The 19,661-nt window shown below is 40.3% G+C and overlaps 1 protein-coding gene across 7 annotated transcripts in view; it reads right to left on the reverse strand.

The window, feature by feature from the left end:
* JAKMIP1 (janus kinase and microtubule interacting protein 1) overlaps positions 1 to 13,218 on the reverse strand; it is a 160,313-nt gene extending 147,095 nt beyond the window's left edge. For 2 of the 7 annotated variants that reach the window (XM_017824518.1, XM_017824526.1), the window contains exon 1: positions 13,116 to 13,218. The gene's annotated coding sequence lies outside the window, so the exon portion shown is untranslated. Of the gene's footprint in view, positions 1 to 12,220; positions 12,237 to 12,272; positions 12,328 to 12,945; positions 12,962 to 13,115 lie in introns of those variants that run through there. The other 5 variants (XM_017824530.1, XM_017824523.1, XM_017824519.1 and 2 more) reach the window with 5 other exon arrangements.
* Between the last annotated feature and the right edge of the window lie 6,443 nt (positions 13,219 to 19,661).

Here is a 19,661-nt window from a genome sequence, read left to right on the forward strand (position 1 = left end):
CAAGATTCAGAGGACAGCGACTATACCAGGCACGTAGACATGGCATTCCCAAAACCAAACAAGGCCAATAGACCATAAACACAGTATTTTGGCTTCAAATGCTAATTATTTCCCTGCAAAGCTAAAGCTAAAGTCCAGTGGAAAGTTCTTTTACTAATTTGGCTCTTCACAAAGGAAACAATGAGGTGCCTCAGAGATAAACAGTTTACATTTATTTTACTTAAATATTTTATCAAAAAATTTGATTACAGGGAAAAAAACCACAACAAATAATGTACTCTGTTCTATCAGAAAATTTCGTATTGGCTTGGTTGTTCACATGAAACACATTAATTTTAATGCAGCTCAGTCTGGGAGAGAGGGAGACATGAATCCTCCTCCATTGACCTGGTCATTCGGATGAACTGCACAAAAGGGGCCAGGCACTGAACCATCTCACCAGCACGTTTCACTTAGGGCTTTGTGTAGATCATATACTGCACAAATGAATGAAAGATTGAGAAGGAAAGCCTAAAAGACAATTTTCTATAAATGCGGCTTTGATAAAGACTGACTTTTAGTATTCTTCTCAAGCTCAAGAAAGCTAATCTATATGTCCAAGAAGCAAACAATACAATTATTGGAAAACCCAGCATTAAACAATGACTCAGCATGTTGACTGAGCCTCAAACTCTGAATAAAAAATTTATAACATATTTAAAATTTAGAAGGGTGGTTACACTCACTCAAAGAGAAAAAGAAAGTAGTAAGCTAGTAGTAATCTGACTAAAAGCAAAAATCAGAAATTAGAAAAAAGTAGCTTACTATTTAAAGAAAGAAAAAAGGTCACTTTTCTTAGTGTAAGGGCAATTCAGGAAAAAAGTTATTAAGCAAAAACACTGTAAATTCTCTGTAAATTTAAAGTAATCCAACACGGCATGATCTTCAAGCAAAAAGCTGATGTTGAGTTCAGAAATTCCATGCTTAGCACCAGTAATGTTATTATAAAATATGTTTCTTTGGCATTATAAGGGTAAATTTGAATCTAATTACTAACGTATTATTAAAAATGCATAATATAAAGACATTATGAATATTCATAAAAGTGCACTACACAAATGTACATGCAGATGATCTGTGCAGACTGAAATGTATAGTCTCTCCTACAAAGGCAGATAATCTCAATGAAAGAAAAAGAAGCAATTATGTAAAAAGGAAACGTAGAATGAAACAGACATCAGAAAAAGATTAAATTCATGGTACACAGGAGACTAATGTGCTTCATGAATAAAGAAGAAAACTTCAGTAAGTGAGAAATCATGCTATGAAGAAAAGAGAGGAGGTGTATCAACTAAGTATACAATAGTATGCAGATTATTGTACGGAGACATGAAACATCAGAATATAAATTCTACTTATCAAAAATAGAATGAGTTTTAGCCATGTTAGAAAATGCAAAGCTGAGCTCCCACTTACAGATCAACACTATGAACATGCCATTTTCCTCCTGGCTCAGTATCTCATAGAAGGACGACAAAAGAATTTATTCCTTTCCTGCTATGTGGATAGGCAGAAGGATAGCTAAACAACCACCAGTTTTGAGCACACTGCTTTCTGCCTTATCAGGAACAGGATGATAGTTTTGTCTCCTTGACATACTTCCATAGCCAGTACTCCAAACACAGAAGTAGCAAATCAAATTCCCCTGGCATTAAAAGAAGAAATAAATCTCTGCACAGAGACTATTATTCCCCACACATATACTCAGGAATGGAAGCAGAGTCAAATTCTGATCCAGTTGGCAGATTGTCTCTTTTCTAGTTGCAGTAGTGTGGACATCAATTCTGAACTGCATTGTGCAGCATCACTACAGGTATACCCAAGGCATACCACACAAATATACAAGTCTGGCCATATTCTGCAGGTTAAGGCCCCTGTGCCCCCCAGTGTTATTAGAAATGCTCTTTTTTCTTCCTTGTACTAAAAAAAAATAATTGTTTACGTGATTTTCAGCACAAACACCACAGCAGTCTATTCCAATATTACAAAACCAGAGAAAGAAATGCAAAATTTAATTGAATTGCTTAAGTAATGAAGCTTTGATATTTAATTGATTTACTCGAAACTGTAAATTGCTAAAAACAAAACATTATTCTAACCTGACAGTCCCATTGAGACCAATATTGTAAGCTTATTCAAAGCTGTTTATGAGCAGAACTAACAGCATGCAGAAAAGATACCTGGGATCCAGACCTGGGTTTGACCTCTGCTTGCCATGATTATAGGATAAAGCTTCATTTTCACATTTGCATAGGTATTGCCCAGTAGAGTTTGAAGCCCAGATGACAGAACCAAGGGCTGACAGTGTTCAGTGCCACTCTACAGCTCGACAAGCCAGGATTTCCGGTAACTCATTTCCCACATTCCTCTTGGACTCAGCTATTTATTAGTTTATGTGTATTTAAACAGCCTTTAAGTCTTCAGCCACACAGCTGGCACCATTTCTCCAACATCCTCCTCACCTAAGTCAAACAACTCTAGATAATACATTGCAGAATACTGGCTAACCAGTGCATCACAAAACCTGCTGCTCCAATGTGATCTATAAGCTTCAATACAGCAGAGAAGATGGTGCTGGGACAGGTTTTAAAAATATCTGAAGAAATAAATAGTCCTTAATGGACTGGATGAAGTCTTTGTAAAGAGATGTCAAGCTAGAGAGCATTTGGTCTTGTATACTGGCTGTAATTCAAAGGGACAGAAGTGGGCAAGGAGAGGAAAGCAGGAACAAACCAGGGGATCTGCAGTCAGAGGATTGTGAGTGGGTGAGCACGACCAGACTGCAAAGGGAACCAGTTTTGCTGTCAATGAGTCGTAACATCTCAGCTGAGCATACTGAAAACATTTACCTGAAAAAAGAGAGGAAACAAATCTGGAATGACTGGATAGTTTTCCATAGAGCTGGAATTAGTAATAGTCACAGAAGCCTTGTTCAGGAATTTCATCATGTGTTACAAGCCATCTCTCTGCTCTTGATCTTTTGATTGACCAGTCAATCAATTTTATGTGTTCCCTGGGAAGAGTCACAAGACAAGGTAACTCCAGTGTATCACAGGTCTCTAAGTTGAGATCTTGCTAAAGCTCATATGGAGAACAGGCCTGCAGTTTGCTTCAATAGATTCAGGACACAATCAGGATGAGTCTCGCCTCCGCAAAATTTACTTTAAGATGAAATGTTTATCATCTCCATAACAGTACCTTTTACAAAGATAAAAAGTGAGGTCTTTTTTTCCTCTGGAGCAGCATACGTGCCATTTACATAGCAAGTTAAAATGAGGACAGCAATGTCCATGATCACGTTCCAATGGTGTTTGTATACAGTGTCTTCAGCCCACTAAATGCATGTGGCATGCAGCATTTCCACCAAAGACCTTGAAGCCAAGCACAGTTTCACAAGCTAGAGCAAAAATTAACAAGAAGGTTCTCAAAACATTAAGAAAGACAATCTGTTACTTAGAGAAAGTTAAATCCTATTTGCCAAAAACAGATAAGAAGACCTCAGCACCCAATGCACAACATCTGAGAGGGAAATATTGCATGCACACACTGTAAGAATTCCCCTGCTTCAAAGGCACAGTCGTTTCTTGTCATCCAAAACCTGCTTGGGACTGGGATGTAATAAGTATATACCACCTGTCCTGCACCCAAAGGGTCAGTCTATCAAGAATCTACAGCAATTATCAATACTGGCAAAATCACATCAGTCGACAACTCCAAGGTTCAGAAACAAACAGAGAATTGCTTGTGCATCTCCAGTGCCTTCTATATGGTCAGTCCACCCTCTGGAAAACTTCATCCAGGCCTGACATCTGCCACCAAATAGAAAAGACACAGAGAGCACACGCAGTTAAAGCCAAACACATCAGTGAATGAAGACTAATGCTCCCCAGAAACACTGAAGCTTACTGAAAAATGCTAAGGGAGAAGTTCTAGGGCAGTTCAAATGTGAAGGGCTTAGGTCTTGAACTGACAACAAAACTAAGCACAACCAACGAAGTCCTAACAACACAGACCTGGATGATATAAAGCTTTGTGACACAGATATTCACAGGTAGGTTTAATGAGTCTCAGAACTACATGACAACTTGATTGAATTTATTCACATTTTATTTCATAAAAGTACTGTGCTAGTTTTATATTAACATATATATAGAATACTATAGAAGAAGGTCTGAGTACTTCATCAATTACTAAAATTTTGGTCTGTGGCCCCAAAGTCACATTTACCTACTAAAATCCTTAAAATATATACAAGTACCAACTTACAGTCCCATTTTTCAGGGCAGGTTTTATCAGTCAGAAACACTTGCAGCATGGGCCATGCTAAAAGCTGGGGAAAAAATCCAATGTTTAAACTTTACTGCAGATTAAAGAATGATATATATGTAATCAAAGCAGCAAAACTGTAGCAGCCCTTCCCATGCACAGAGGTCACGGTCACAATGAGTGCAACTACTACCGTGAACCCCTCTGCCTTGACCAGTTGTTATTTACATCCAGTGTAAATTCAGAACACATGCAATAAAGTTGATGGATGTATGGATGATAGATACATGTTATACAGACTGTAACTGAGATTAGAATCAAACCAGTCATTATCAAGAGGGTTCTTACTTTTCTGCTTAGAAAAGCTAAAGCCTTTGCAAGAGAGAAGCCACGAAAACAGTTTTATCACCTATGGGGTGGGGTGTATCTCAGGCAATATAAAACAGGACAAAGAAAAAATAGTTTGTTTAATTCAAACCCCACTAAAATTAAAGTTTCACATTGTGCAGTTTCATTGCTAAAGAATGTATCTCATACTTAATGATTCCTTCCACATTAAAAAAAAAAGTTAAATCAGAAAACAGAATGGCATGTGCAGAACATCCACTCCTCCATCATGAAAAAGCACAACAAAATAAGAAGATGTAGCATTTTGACATCAACAAAGCTGCCTACATAGACGCCCACTCTTTCTTATTTTTCTGCAGCATACTCTTTTAACTCACTCACCTCCTTCTGCATCTTTCTCAGAATTCTTGACTTACCTACTTTCCATACAGCTTCTTCAGACTTGTTTTCACATGAAAACCAACCATGGAAATAGTTATTGTCTTACAGACAGTTCAGAATACTACATTCATTTTAATTCTTCCCTCTCCCAATATATTGTAAACCAATAAAAATTATTTCAGAGTATCTGAAATAACTAGAATTGGAGAGTTATTCCACAGATCTTCATGCTGTGACAGATTCACACATTTGGTCCCACCTCCCAGTGAGGAGCTGGCAATTACTGCATTCCAGTGCAGGACCATGGATTTTTTCCAGCTCCCTTACTCCACATGCCAGCTACAGCTGATTGTGGCAGCTGAAACAGCAATGCATTTTTGCATCAGATGCACAAAATCTAGAAAAACTGGATATGAGAGAGCAAATGTGCAGTACACTTTGGGCATTTTTTCTGCAAATGAGAATTATCATTCTTGACGATCATGATATTTAAGGCTCTGCTTCACTGATATCCAACAGGATTTTAGATTTACAGATCTAAATCTGTAAGAAATGCACAGTGTTTATTACCTCAAGTGATATGAGAACACATCCCTCTAAAGGTTTTAGATATTCCTCTGCTTTGTGTGAGGAAACAGCAAATAATTAAAATCCTGTGCTGCTTTTGTGCTGTTTCAAGGATTAGCCTCTGTCAATTCCTGGACAATATATACATTAAGTACACTAAGTACTCTGATTAGAGCTTAAACGCCGTTTAAATCAGACACATCTCCAATACACCCCCTTGCAAAGCATAGTCTGTCATCATTATGTAATTATGTTATAGTGCCAGCACGCAGGAATCTTCTATTTCCCCCAGTGCGTCAGATACACTGTCTCTGCACACACATTTAGCTGTAAGGTAATCCTTGGAGTGTTTTCTGAGTGCACAGTTGTGAATGGACACAAAATTCTCTGCATTTACTGTTTTTATTCTTAAAAGCCACAGCTTTGTTACTCAATACCTAGATTCCTAATAGCTTGCTAAATAGATAGACTAAATCTAGCTCAGATATATCTAAGCGTGGCTGTGGTCATGGTTCCCCTCTGTGATGCAGAAATAGGCATCTACTTTCTAGACTACAAGTCATCTAGGAAAGGCTACAGTGAAAAGATGAAGAAAAAAAGTAGAAAAAGAAAACTCAAAATATTTCAGGTTTCCTTACACAGTGGACAAAAAAAATCTGCAAAAAATAATATATACACAGAGTATATGTTACTAACACAAAGGCAGGGTTGGTACAATTAGCTGAATGCAGGAAAGCTTTGGGGTTTTACTGAAAGAGGCAGTAATAACACTGACCTCCCAGCTGGCAGAATGTAGAATCTAAAAAGTCCTAAGAAATTTTAACATATGATGGCAATCCATTAAAAATAAACAAACAAAGACACACCAAAAGTCAAACCAATCAAGCAAAAAAAAAAAAAACCCACCACCAAATCAAGCTAGAAAACATTAATAAGGGGACATAATGAGATGTCAGGAACAAAAAAAAAGGTCCAAAAATACTCATTTTTCAAGGTAACTCATTGCAAAAAATTCAAATTCATGCCATTTATCAGTGAAACTTGATTAAAAATACAAAAATGCTCATCTAATCTTCCCAGTCAAGTATATACATCTTGAGTTCTGGAGCAGCAGATTTATCTTTGAGACTTCAACCCTTCTTATAAATGCAGTTTGAAATTGGTCAACAAATGCAAAAATTAGTCATAGGAGACTGAGAGACAGCAGAAGCATTTAAGTCTCATTTCCATAGGAAGCCAGGCTACAGCAAATGTAATTAAAGTTTTTAGTAAGAGTTTGCCACTTTACTAAAATACTCAGAATTACCAGAACAGACACTAAGAGTTGAGGCACAGCATCCCATCCTCCCTCCCCGTTCTACGTGGTAGTGGCCAAAGCCTCATGGAAAAACTAATAGGATGATTATCTTGAGAAGGATTATGCTGCACGGAGAAGCTGAAGTCTGCCTTTGTGAGAATTAAGTCCATCATCCCCACTGGTCTGCTGAATTATTTTCTTTTGCCATAATGCAGATAGAGCATCACCCTGCTCTTTCTTAAAATAAGTGAATCTCAAAGAACGTCAATATAAGAAAGTGGTATAAAATGTACTTGCAGATCTTTCTTTCTGGCTTAAAAAACAGGGAGTCCAGAAAATTATATAAGAGGAAAAATTACCACATTCTTTTTTAAGAAACGAAGGTCTGCTACACTAAATTAGCAGAGTATAATTATAATACAGTCTATACCTAACAAGCTTAGCAATGAATGATTGAGACACGATCTGTTCTACAAGAAATGCCAAGATGTGACTCAATTAGATCAACATAAGGTCAAAACATTGTGAAAACATTGTGAAAGTGGTGCTTTACACCTCAATAGGGAAAAAAGGTTCTTAGGATTTCATCTTTGCTTTCTAAGCAACTTAGAGAAGGAACACAACACACTGTCTCCATCCTGGTAGGGACAACAGAGGGTTTACAGCCAGATAGAACTACATGAAGGAGTTACTTCAAAATTATAGAAGTATTTACGGCTTAGGGACTCAGACAGAATGAGAACCACTGTCTCACAAAGTAAAACCTCCACCCTAGAAACGTGTCCTGATTAGACTCAGGATACACGTGCATCCCATTGCCACAAGTATTTATAAACGTGGATAACACGAGAGAGAGAATCAAAGAATCAGTAGTTCACAAGAGCATAAGGTTTATACCTTTGGGTGGCAGTTCAATTGCAAGCTAGCGAGAAGAAATGCAAAATATTGGACACTTTTTTGCATAAACAGAAGTATTACAGTGCAGTAAATAAATAGCTACCAGATGCTGGATACTGATGTAGATAGAAAACAGAAAAAGAAGATAAAAGCTCAGGCTCATAATCAATGATGTTTTGAAAAGTCTTATTAAAGTGGTCTATTTTAGATAGATAAGATACTCCTTGTTCTGACTGTTGAAGAAGAGAATTAAGGTAATTTTGAAAGAACCCATGGAAGATTGCTCTGCAGTGGCTCACTCTTTTTCTCACCAAATAAATAGTATTAACCACAATAATAGCACCTCAGTTTCAATTACACCAACGTACCACTTGGCCCACTTCACCTTAAAATAAATGGATAATGTTAGGATTAAACTTGAGACCATTGTACTCACAGGGGGAAAATAAAAATATCACTTCCTCACCTGCACAGCAAGGTCAAAGCAATCAGATATGCAGACAGTGCCCATAATGAAGGCTGGCAACCACGTTGACTTTAGCCAAAGGGACACCGTTTATTGAGGTTACACCCAGGAAGCCCTGCATTTCATCTGCAGCACATGCTGAGCGTCAGTGCCAAATCAAAAGTGAAACTGCGAAATACGGCCAGGTGGCTCTACCGACACTTCCGTAGTGAATGGAAAGGTACCAGCTCTGATAAGAGCAACGAAAAGCATTCAATACTCATGTCTTGTCAAGGACAACTGAAATGGAGGGCAACTGTCAGTTATCCAAGAAGACGAAAGTTAAGTTGAAATGGCAGTAAGAAATATGAAAAACATGCTTTCTGATTTTCCTTACTGTCAAGGTAGGGTGCTAAAAAGTGGGCAACATGTTGTTAAGATGTACTAAAAGTGAGAAGAAAAAAGAGCAGAAACCTCAAAGAGTTATGAGACACATCTTGATCCTCTACAGTTGTGGTTACCTTCAGCATTTAGTAGGGAACAAGTAAGCAACACATGAACAAATACACATTGGGCTGATAATGTAAATATTGCCTCTTAATTTTACACTGATTACAGAATGCCAGCTCACAGACTAAATATATAGGTTTTTAAAAACACCTGCAGGAAACAAATTAACTAATGTTTACATCAAAATTCTCTTATCAGAACAAAACAAAGGGCCTTTCAGGCATCTTTCACTAAAAACAAAGTAAAGCCAAAGCAAAGCAAAACAATGTTGACTGTGCTTTTTTGAGGATGATATAACCAGTATAAAAAAATCCATTCACTGTTTCTAAACATTTCACCATTTAAGTGATTTTTGCTTCACTTTCAGACTTTCACCTCTAGAAACTGGTTTCAGTTTATCAAGTTATTCACCATGTTAATAAGACAGTATGTTTTTATATAACATGTATTAGGCACCCCTCTCTTAAAACCAAGAAAATGCAGAGAGACAAATTAGAAATTACCACTCTATATGTTTGTCTTCATTGACATATACCTTCCCATTGTGAAAACAATGCATAGTGACTACAAGTTTCTGTGCCTGACAAAACAAAAAAAATAAAAGAACAAAATTCACATTGTATTTCTCACTATATCAAGCACCATATCCACCCCTGTCTAACTTAACAGCTGCAGGTGCGAGCTTCCCAAATACATTTGGCTCTTCCTTTGCGTTTATGCATGTGTTTCAGAGTCTATATGGTAAAGAAAGAATGCATCAAATCCAAAGGTAGCTCTGGAACTAAATGACACATCTATGAGGCTGGTGTTTTGTTGAAAGAAAAAGAGGAAATGTCACACAGCACATAGCAGAAGTTTCTCTTCAGCTCCCGTTCTTATTAGATGAACAAAGAGATGAAATACTGCAAGTAAGGAAGTAACCAACCAAGTTTTAGCAATCTCTAAGAAACGCCTACAAAAGCATTCCCTGTGCTAAAAAAAAAAAAAGATCTATGATTTATAATAGTGTACAAAGGATGGAAGTATTACTGAAAAAGACTGAATAAAAAATTAAACTACTACTGTGTTTCCATTTGGCCCCATTGACAATAAATCTATACCATTTTTATTGAACTACTGTAGACATTTTCCCTATTACTGAAGTTAGGGCTGATAACATTTCATATTTTAAAAAATCATAGCAAAACTTAAACAGAAGTTACAAAATTTGTATACAGGAGGAAGACTTCTCAAGATGGAAAACTCCCACTTTTTTAGATCATGAACTCATGACATTTTTTTGGACCTGTGAAAAAAATATGAAACAATGGCCATGAAACCAATTTTCTTTTCTAATGCTGAGTAACACTGCAATAAGTACCGTAAATCAGCAACCGTTCTAAATAGGGAATTTTTTTAATGAAAAACAAAAGAGATGGAATGCGTTTGTGCATATCAGTACACAAAGCTGCAATTAAGGTTGAATATTGTCCCTTCAAAATGAAGTAGAACAGAGTTAATGAAAGTTGAGAGGAAAAAAAGAATCAGAATTGCAGACAAGGACATGAGGAAGGGTATGACATTTTCCTTGCTTGATGGCAAAGAAACTTTGGTTCAAAATTAATAAATTACTAGATAAACAGAGATGCAGTAATCAGTGGTAACTGTCCACATCTCCTCTTAGATGGAGGCAGCATACAACAAGCTTTGCTTCTATACAAAGGCGCAATCCAACCTCACATTCTTCAATATTTTCTGTTCCCTAACATGTATTTATGCCAGTGCCATCTGGCCTTACACTGTCCAAACATGGCCCAGGCCCAATTCTCTCCTTCATATACTTGCTACTCCCGCATCTATTTTCTATCATAATTTAACCGAAATGTTCTACAAGAAAAAAAATATACATGAAGATAACTATAAACATTTACATACTAACAAATAATATTTAAAAGCAGCAATTGACAGGGATAAACTGTAACAAAGATGGTGCTGGGGACACAAATGTACTAACTATGGAAAACAAAAAGTGAGCTAGAATGAGATGGATGTATAAGAGAAAAATCCTGAGGAACCTCTATTCCATCACTGTGTACTGAGATTAACATTTTACCAGAGTGCATCTCTTCCCAAGTCAAGCCTCATTTATACCTCAGGTCCAACACAAGGCCTCTTTTGAGGATATTTCCAATTCTTGCATTCCTGTAACAACAATCTAAGACACTAAAGGAACATACATTTAAGTGGAGAGCAAGCATTGCCCAGAGCACTTCCAAAAAGCAAGTGGAAATAAAAAGCTTTTATATGAATGCAGGAGAGCTTAAATATGTTAGGGAAATCTCTCTGCCAATGACCTCTTACAGTACTTTTATCTCAGCCTGTAGCAGACAGGCCCCAGTGTCTCACTGAAGGAGTTCTAGGGCTGGCCTCCTTGAACTTGCAGAGCACCTCTCCAAACAGTGGCCTCTCCACCCATAAGAAGAATCACCTCTTCTAGAAGATCCAGGATTCCCGGCCCTTCCGTTTAAACCTTCAAAGTATCTATTCACTTTGTATTAACAACCTTACCACCTGTACCCATCCAGAAACAAAAAACCCAAACCTCAAAAGACCCCACACTACCGCAGGAGCAAGAAACAAAGTCATCCCAATGCACAAAGAAATACAAACAGAGCAGAAACTGAAAACAAATGTTCTAAACTGTACAGAGTATCACAGCTACTGTATCACATTAACTCATTTTAGCATTATTAACAGTAAGGCATGTGTATTTTCAGTGCAGAACAAAAACGGCATCTCAAAAGATAATAAGCAGAATTTAAAAGTCTTTATAAAAATCTTCCTGCCTAAATGGATCACGAATTAGTGTGTCCTACAATCACAAAACATTTATTTTCATCAGGCTTTGGAAAACCAACACAAAGCATATTCCCCTCCCCTTGCCATAGAAAACCTGAAACAGAAGCTGGCATCTCACAGAGATGAAACACAGCAGACCCTAATAAGCATTACAGAATCCAATTTCTGCATAAATACATATGCACATAGAGCTTACTGTCAGTGAGACCAACCATGTAAGAAGAGACATTACTGCGTACACATGATGGGTCCTAAGCAGAGGGCAAGCATCTCATGGAGCAAAACGAATCTTGGAATGAAGTGGGACTCATTTTCTTCCACTCTACAAAATTTTCTAGACTTCCTTCTAATAATCGTACCCATTTTAAAATAAATAAATACCATCAGTTAAAATTAGCGTAATTTCTTGGGATTGTTTGATTAGGCAGTGTGGTGCATGGAAGTCATCAGTCAGACCAGGAAATACAGACTGATAATCTGTAAATACCTAACAAAAATAATTCTTGCTTGTTAGTTAAACCCGTGTCCACTTCATCCTCTCTCTAATTTAGTGCTCCTGCAAATCTTCAGTGATTTGCAGGCCTAGCAACTGCTTTAAGGGCTGAGGGAAAGAACTTTTCTCAAAACCTCACCCATTCACTAGAACAAACCAGTCTTGATGGGGAACCAAGTGAGAAAAATTACAGTGTCTGCAGATACTCCTCTCACCCAGCCTCCCCAGAGTGATCTGTTCCCTAGTGTTGCCATAGAAAACGGAAAGGAAGCCTCCAATTAGGGACGAGGTCACATTTAAGCAGAGATATTATGTAAATATCAGCCAGCCAGCACCCTGCAAAAAAAAAATAAATAAAGGCCTCATCCTTCCAGTTCTCCAGGGCAGGCTTCGGGTTTGCTCCTAGAAGACCCCTGCCCGCAGGGCTTGGCTTGCAGGAGCATGTGTAACGCTCCGGAGCCTGCCCCGGGGGACCCCCCGGCACCGCCGGTACAGCCCGGGACGGGGGCGGGCGGCAGAGCCGCGGCGGGGCCGGGATGCTCCGCACCGCCATCCCGACCTGCCGCAGGTACCGGCGGCTGCGGGACCGTCCGCGGGGCCCGGCGGGGATGGGGAAGCACAGGCAGCTCCTCCGCGGCCGCGCCCCGGCCCGCTGATGGCTGCGGGGGAGCTGCGGGAGGGCGGGGGCCGGCGGGGCAGGAGCCGCCTCGCCTCGCCCGGGCACAGGCAGCGCCCAGCCCCGCCAAGGACCGGCCGTCCTTCCCGGGGCTTCCTCGCCCGTCGAGTCACCTGCACGGACGGGCGAGCGGAGCGGGACACGGCCTCGCCCCGCCCCAGGATGCACTTTTTTTTCCCCTCAGGCACCTCGCACGACCAAAGTCTCCGAGCGCGACAGCATCCTCCATCCATCTATCTATCCATCCATCTATCCATCCGTCCATCCGTCCGTCCGTCCGTCCGTCCTTCATCCCCCCCAGCCCGTCCCCGCGCCGCCTCCGCATCCCCCACTCGTGCCTCCCGCCGCCGCCACTCACCCACGCCGCGGCCGACGAGGGCGACAGGGCCCGGTCAAGCCCTCGCCCGCTCCTTCCCCGGGAGGGACCCGCTGTGGCGATGCGGACGGAGCAGCGGAGCGGCGGCGAAGCACCGCCCGGCAGCCGCACCTCGCTGCCGGCGCCGGGTCCCTCCCCAGCTGTCACCGGCGGCCCGCCCTCGGGGCGGTGGCGGCCGGGTCCTCCCGCAGCCCCGCCCCGCTGCCGCCACAGCCGCGCCGGGAAGCGCCGGCCGCCCGGGATGCTCGGCATGCTCGGGAGCGCGGCTCCGGCGGGTTCCCCGGGGGCTCCTGCTCCGGGAACCTTGCCCCGCACACCAGGCGGTGTGCGCGGGGTTACCTCAGGTGTCCCCTCACTCGCCTCCCCACTTCCGCAGGTGCGGGGCATGGAGCGATGAGGAGGATGTTCCCGTTTAATTTTTTATGTTGCGCCCGACTGTCGCACAGAAGAATTAGACACGGAATTGCCAGATTAACTCGTTCGCACTCACCATCCGTACCAGACGCCTGTAAACCCTAATGCCATCTAAAACCTCGTTGTTTTGTCAGGATGGAACAGAATAGCAGCTTGAGGATTCCGGGCCCAGACTTTGCTGTGGGTTTCAAACCAGACTGACTCCTCTGCGCCAACATACATCGACTGTGAACGCACCTTTACTAAAACGCTGTTCATGACCATATTTCAGTTGATCCAGATTCAGTGACTGACTCAGTGAATGCAGCAGAAGTGTATTTCTGTTAGCCAAATAGCAAGACCTCAGGGAGTGGGAGCAGTCCTGATAATTGTCTCTGTTATGTTGATAGCTTATGCAGTATTTGAGTAAAAAATTTGAGTAAATAGACCCAGAATCAAGGAGAAAATAACCAGATTTACCATTCTATTTGGTTTTTAGTTTTGTTGTTATTGTTGCTGGGGAGCTAGGTTTGTACTTAGTTTAGTAAGACAAGATGGCTACAGAAAAATAAATTTGAAAGAGGAACCACAAACAAGAAACAAGCATCAGCCTCAAATCCTGCTAGAAGAAATGGGTTTATGGGGTTCATCAGAGAGACAGCTCTGGGCACCCTTACAGGGACAGAAATTTTAAAACGGAACACTTGAGTCATGCGCATAAAACTAACACTATTGATGGCCACACTGAATGCTTTAAATCCAAATCTGAGTGGAACAGACATTTTAACAGTAAAGGGAATTAAACAGTCAGAAGCACCTTTTGAGACTAAAAGGGAACATGCATTGCTGGACCATGTGGAGCAACATTTAAACAAATGTCTTTCCAAAGGGAGGCATTTCAAACAGAAACTAAAGAAACTAAAGGAATTCTTGTAGCCAGAAAAGCCCTATAAGCTCCTCCTGTGTAGAGAAAATGCTGCTTTTGATTTTAAAATCAATAAGAATCGAATATTCCAGTTGGTATTAATTACTTCATATAGTTAATTTGTTCCATTTTCCAACACAATTTCAGGTATAAATGTTTGAAATTTATGCTCTTTAAAAATGCCAACACATTTATTGGTGGCTGTGTTCCAAGTCTGGATTAATGAAACCATAATGAGCAGCTTGTTATGCTTTAGCTGCTATCTAACAGTTCTTAATAGGACTGGGAATAGGAATTTGGGGTCTAAGTTCTGGCCTGGTCAGGGAGAGAGGAAATTGGAGCTCTTAAATAATACATGCATGGATTTGTATTAGTGTTATGTCTTGTGCAAAGATGCAGTGTTGTGTTCTGAAGAAAGGTAGGATGTTCTGTATAGAATTCGCTTATAATGAGCTGGTTCATAGGGTTGCTACACGAAAATTATTTTCTTATTAAATAATTTTTACTTGAAAGTACTGGAAAATAAATAAGAAGGTGAATTTCATAACTTAGCTAGTACTTTGTTTCTCAGTATTTTTCATTAATAGAAGTGTTTGAGCTTTTTTTGAGTTAACATAAATTTGTCATCATTTAAAAGTCAGGTTAGGTGATCCTCTTATTTGCACAATCAAAAATTATTAGCTTCCTGTCAGACATGGCTCTATAGCCGCTGTTCTCTTTAGCTGGAGAGCAACCATCACTTCATGAACCCTAGAGCATCCTTTTGAGAGTCTGAGATTTGATATCCACTAATGTCTAGAAACTGAGGGACCCATTGCACTGTCTGCACTGCACAGATGCAGTGGATATAACTAAATGCCCTTAGAGGACATGGAATATCCAAGAGACTCAAGTATTAAGTGAAAGTAAAGATTTATAATCCAGCCTGGTTTTGGTTTTCTTGTTTATTTCCAGCAGTGTTTTACATTACTGGAAGAAAATTACTGGGTCCTGCCCAAGTTCACACAGGAATTCTGTGGGTCAGCCAGAAATTAATCCTGATATATCCTGGTAACTGTGGTGTCCCTGCTGATGTAGGAAGCTTCTGAACAACACACATGGAGTACGCAGTTGTGAAATACAGAAGATGTCGGTAAAGGAAGAGAAGTATTTTGCCCAGCTGTTGGCTGATTTATTATTACTGGTTGTTTGGTTAGTGTGTTACCAGCTTCCTAACTCTGCTTTTAGGGATCAGCAAAGAAGATTGAAATATTGAATCTGAAAAGTGCTATGTGAGATATCAACAAGAAAACATTCAGCTCTGTTCTGAATTCCCTAAAATTGATGCAAATTCTTCATTTAGTTCAGGAGGAATAAAACTGAGTCTTTGAAGTAACATTTTAAAAATGCATTTAAAACCTTTTGGTAACTTCATGACTATGCAATTTAGAATTAGAGGCACTTTGACTTTATTGTACTCATACTGCAGTAACTATATTAAGTAGAAAGCAAAATAAAATTTCAAGGACAGGCCATAAGTGAAAAGTTAATTCATTTTTAATATTGATATGCTCATTGTACAGAGATTTAAACCTGCAGAATAGCAGAAGAATATTTAAATCCTTGCTTTACATTTGCCTTTTAATCACAATAAAAATCCCTTGCAAAGAGAGGTGGTCTTGCTCAGTTAAAACTCAAAGTGTGAGAAGTTTTTAAAGCTTCAGCTCTGAATAATTGCAATGCTTTAAGCTTTTACATTATATTACGAAAAAAAATTCTAGAGTACTTTTGAAACTGATTTACACACAGGGGACCAGACTATCTGCTGCTGTAAATATAAAAGCAGTGCATTGGTTATTCTTTATTATTTTTGTTGTTGTTATTATTAATATTATTGTTTAGAAATCAGAAATACACATGGAAGAACAGATTTATTTTCTTTTGCACACTATGGTTTCTTCTCATTGAAATGCAGCCATCTGCAGGCAACTATATAACAGTGCATAGCAACAGTACAATTATGTACAATATATGGCAATATTTAAAACTTCTTACTGCTCAGCACTGGTTATTATTAATGTTAACACTGGTCATGACAGGCAAGGAAAAATTACTTCTGGGAGCAACTTTAAGTAGACTGGCTGTAATTATGCACTTTAAAGGATTTGGGTGTGATCTTTTACGGGAATCATTTTTCTGGAAAAGTTGGATTCAAGACATCTCTTTCAGAAAGCCTGGGAGATTCAGTCATTGAAATGGAATGAGGCTTATTCTTCTAAGTTATTGCAGCATTGTGAAACTTGCAGTGAATTTTCATTTAGAACAGTAATGTTTTCATAGTCATATAAATTTTAAAAGAAACACTATTTATTCAGATTAAAGATTGTTGGAAAGAGCTGAAACAAATTTCTGTAGCTGAGATGTGTTTTATTCAGAGAGCCGGCTGCTAAGTGCCTGTATATGGAATGCCTGAGCTCCCTCTCTGTGCCATGGTTGAATCTCTGGCAAGGCTACCTTGGCCCTGGAGCAGAGGTGCCCCTTACATACCACAGGAGAATCTGCTTGCTGTGCAGTCATGTACAAAATTGACAGTGGCATCAATGCACACAAAAAAAAATCACCTACCACACTTCTGAATTTCAAAACTCACAATGTGTATCTGCTGAACCAAAAGGGGAACTAGTGCTGGTGTCCACAGCTTATAAGGTGGGACCGTAACTGGTGGAGAATACTGTTCAGTTTGGGCAAGGGCAAAACCTGCCTACACCTGCTGACAGCCCTGTGTGCATCCTACTGATTCTTTCTACAACACATATTTTGTCACAATCAAAACTTATCCAAATGGTAGAAATAACAATAAGACAAGTTGTAGTGTATGTCCTCGGAGATGTTCTCCCCCTCTCTCTCACCCTATTGATGAGTTCTGCCTTAGGTGCATGTTGGTAGAATATCCAGAAATACCATGTGTTACAAACATATGCTTCTAATAGGGAATAATTACCGTGCAGGGATATCAATAGCAGCAAAGGAATCAGACTGCAATTAGTTTTAAAAGTCCTAAATTACATTTCTGTATTGCATTGGGTAGACTGTACAATATTCCTTTCTTTTGTGTGTGAGCATGTTTCTGAGCAGATATGTATGCACTTTTCATGTTTTCTTGCACCTGTTTTAGAGAAGTCACTTTACCTTAATAGAGGGTGAAGAGTCTTCTGGGAATATACACCCTGAAATTAGGATTTATTATAGGCTTTATGTACAGCTGACTTGGTTAAAAGCTGCCTTGGTGTGCAGTCACATATCAAATTAAAAATGACAATATAAATAGATGAAGTTAATGACTATGCTGTGGAATAAGGGAATAAACAATTTGACTCATGCTGAAATGAAGGGGAAAACTGAAGATTCGTAATTATTAACCCATGTTTGGTCAAAGATGCTGCTATAGAAGTAAGCACCAGGGCTTTGGTTGGCAACTGATTTCTCATGCTACCTGCATAGCCCTCTTTAATGCACATGTTGAGATGATTAGCTGTAATAAGGAGAGGCTATGGATTAAAAGGGTAAAAATAACATCCATTATACTTCTTAGAAGGAATTCTCTGAGGATGTGTGCCTGTGGCTCACTCACACTTGCTTTAGTATATGCTGCACTGAGCTATTCAGAGCTTTGTTGGAAAAAAGCTGCTAAACAAGGTTGTTAAAACCATGAAATTTTGGTGAAACTTTTCTTGTCTTCATGATTCTTTCTATTTAAGGATGAGTTGTTTAATTATCACCTTAACTTTCCAAAGACAACCTCTTATAATATCGTATATTATATATATTGATACTATTATCTAAGTATGTCAACTCTGAGTTGTATCATTCCTGTTACAGAAACTTTATGTGCAAAGGAAAAAAGAAATAAAAATATACTTTACTGAGCTTTCAATTAATATCAGAATTTAATCAGACTGAAGATTACATACAGTTACATTACATTAGACATCCTCTACGCTCCCCAGGGATCTGGTGCCACCTCACTGGCCACCTGGGCTCTGCTACACACTTGCAGGTTTACTACATACAAAGGCACAGATTACTGGTTTGGAGCTCATGCGTGGCTAAAGGTTGGGGTAGGATTCCTGAAAGAACAACCATGTTGGCTTCTTTTCTGGACACTTCTCTCAGTGTCTGCCAAAGGCCGTTGTTGGAAAGGGAAACAATGAATTCAGAATGAATAGTTACATACAGTTTATGTGCGCCTGCCGGAACACAGACACTGAAGGGACAGGGGGCACGGCCACACAGATGGCACCTCTCCTCTGGGACTCTCCCACCTCCTCAGGGGCCCTGACAAAATGAAGGGGCGGGGGGGGAAATCTGCAAGGGGAACCCAACCAGAATGAGGACAGTGGGTCACCTCGCATGGAGGTGTCGCTCAGGGGAAGTCAGCCACACTCTGCGTCAAAATTGCTCAGAAAGGAAAAACCACGCAGGTCATTGTCACAGGAGGCCCCTTCTGAGGCAAAGCTGTTCTTTATTGCTGCACACGGGGTGTCCCATTCAACCAGGGGCACCCTAAATGAAGTTTTACATTATATTCTTAGATTTTGCTCCGGCCTTCAGGGGCAACACGAGTTGACCTATCCCTGCTTAACACACACGTTTTACTATGTTGCAAACAGCTCAAATTCTGGGCCAGAACCACCCCTCTGCTTCATTCTTGATCTAAAGGAGCCCCAACTTGGTGTTGCTACAGTCTCCTTCTGGGAAATCGACCCCCACAACTCCTCCTCACTCCCAGGAAATGTCTCTTTGCAACCAAGGTCCCCTCACAGTGCCAAGCAGCAAAAGAGATCCCGCCACGGAGAGGACCCATCCCACCACCAGGATATTCACCACCAAGCACCCAGGGGTGTCCCAAAGGCTCCAGCAGCACCCCCACAAACCCAGAGGTCAGCCCCAAGGAAACTGATCCCGTCCCACAGCAGGGGATCTCAAGGAGCAAAGCATCCAAGGGCCATGTCCCCCACTGTTCCATTTGACAAGGGATCAGGGGCTTCTGCCCGCTTTGGGAAGGGAGGGCATCCATCCAGACCATGCTCACAATCAGGAAGAGATACAAAGAGGTGAAGGAAATCTGGGCATTTGTGAAGAAAATGAAGAAGAAGGTGACAAGGGCAATGCAAACAAGGAAGAGGAAGAAGAGCATGGTCTTGAGAGGAGGGCCTGTCAGGGTGGACAGG

Source organism: Lepidothrix coronata, unplaced genomic scaffold (assembly GCF_001604755.1).
Source record: "Lepidothrix coronata isolate B3197 unplaced genomic scaffold, Lepidothrix_coronata-1.0 Scaffold111, whole genome shotgun sequence".
Classification (NCBI taxonomy): domain Eukaryota; kingdom Metazoa; phylum Chordata; class Aves; order Passeriformes; family Pipridae; genus Lepidothrix; species Lepidothrix coronata.